The sequence below is a fragment of the Brassica rapa genome, chromosome A06 (assembly GCF_000309985.2).
Source record: "Brassica rapa cultivar Chiifu-401-42 chromosome A06, CAAS_Brap_v3.01, whole genome shotgun sequence".
NCBI classification, from domain to species: Eukaryota; Viridiplantae; Streptophyta; class Magnoliopsida; order Brassicales; family Brassicaceae; genus Brassica; species Brassica rapa.
The window spans coordinates 11602990-11603755 of record NC_024800.2 but is presented as its reverse complement, the minus strand read 5'-3'; positions in this window follow the sequence as shown (position 1 = coordinate 11603755).

The window sequence follows — 766 nt, the reverse complement described above, 5'->3', positions numbered from 1 at the left end:
ATTTATCTAAATCAGTGATCCATATCATTATTAGTAGTTAGCTTTGGATTTGATTATCTTATATTATTAAGGGAAGGTTTCTCAATAGTCATGCCATCGCTACTGATGTCACACAAAAAGTCAATAGGTTTTTTTTTTCTTTGTTTATTCTTGTGCAAGTAATAATAATTATTAATAGGTCTTTGAAAAGAGCCTAATTTTATTTGTCATAATATCTTCTACATATGTGACTTACATATACCAACCTTATCTTTGAATTTACTTTTGATGTGAATGTGACCTTTGGATATTTCTTCAAGAGTATCAACAATTCCTGTTGAGTTTTGGACAAAATCAGTAATTCTAAAATCATCGTGTGTGATTATTGGAATAGAAGAAATAGTCTGTGCTTCAGATCAGATGATCCAGCATGGTCACAGGCTGTGCAAATACCATTAAGTATTTTGGCTGGCTGTTGGAAAAAAAAAAGCAAAGAACAAGGCAAAAACCCTACCTTATGATCTAAACCGGCTAATTCGGTTTGGAAAATATCTTATTTTCTGTTTTTGTCGTCTTCATCCATTATTCCCAAAGTCAAGATAAAAGGCGTAGACTTTGGGCCTCTTTCAACTCCTCAAAAGTTGTTATTTCCCTTCTAAACAGAATCAAACTTAATCATCCTTTGCTTAATGTGCAGTGGATTGTAGAAGACTGTAAACCGGACTGACCTAAACGATATAGCAAAAGCGATGTTAAGAAAATAGACGAATGTAAAAACGAATATAAG